We start from the raw sequence: 1,095 nt of genomic DNA on the forward strand, positions 1-1,095 counted from the left end.
CAGGGGCGGGCGTGCGGGGCGGGGTTGGGGTGGTTCAGGGACGGGGCTCAGGGGGCGGTCTGTGGGGCGGAGCCGGCGGGGCGCGGCAGGCGTGGTGGGGCGCCGCCCGGTTGAGGCGGCCCGGGGGCGGGGCGGCCCGGGGGTGGGCGGGGCGCGGCGCGGTTGGGGCGGTTCGTGGGCGGGACAGGCAGGAGAGGGGGCGTGGCGAGGGGCAGCTCGCCTCCGAGAGGCCCCTCCCGGCCCGCTGCGCTTGAGGTGGTGTCGCAGTTTGCGGAGCTCCATCAGGGTGCGTGACTCATGCTCCCAGGAGGCGGAGTTCCTCGATCTGCGGGGTTCGGTTAAAGAGGCTCTCTCAGGCCCTCCGAGAGTTCTGGGGTACGAGAGGGGAGCTTTGCCGGAAAGCAAACGCCAGGTCTCTAGTAAACCAGATTCGGGGCAAGCAGCGCCCGACGGCAGCGTAACCCAGCGCCTAGGGGTTTTGGCGTGGAAGCGCCTCCCTCCCCTCCAGTGGTGGGGTGCAGCGCCAGAGAATAGTTTCCTGCGTTGAAAGGCTGCCTCCTGGTGGTCAGCACCCGCCCGCGCAGCCCGTGCTCGTGGGGTTTCCAGGCTGTGCAGGACACTCAAGCTAGTACTGCGTCTGGGAGTAGAAGAGACTTCGGTGCCAAAGATATTCTTGTTTCAGGGGTTTTCTTAAAGTGTATTCAGTGTGCAACACTCCTTCCTAGGAAGGTGAAATTTTCTTCTCTTAGAAAGCGACGCTTTTTCTTACCTTAGCGCAGCAGTCACTTGCCTCGAAAAGAATGTCCTAACCTCCAGATTATACCAAATCCTGCTCCCGACCACACCAGACACCTCTCTTTCTTCTTCTTTCCCAGGTTGCCACTCCACACTTGCTTGTATGACCACCGATTACCGTTGGTTTCTCCCATAGGCTCTCTTGCTGAGTGTGTCATCTGTCTCCGTCGTGTCCGTCATTGCATCCTCACTGCCGAGCTTCATTTGTCACGTAGCAGGCTTCCGTTTCTTAATAATTGCATGAAAGTGTGTGATTCAATAAGCGAATAAGCATATAGTGAATGTTCAAGAAATGTGTAC

The sequence above is a fragment of the Panthera pardus genome, unplaced genomic scaffold, assembly GCF_024362965.1.
Source record: "Panthera pardus isolate Hobbes unplaced genomic scaffold, ASM2436296v1 HiC_scaffold_8, whole genome shotgun sequence".
In the NCBI taxonomy this organism is placed as follows: domain Eukaryota; kingdom Metazoa; phylum Chordata; class Mammalia; order Carnivora; family Felidae; genus Panthera; species Panthera pardus.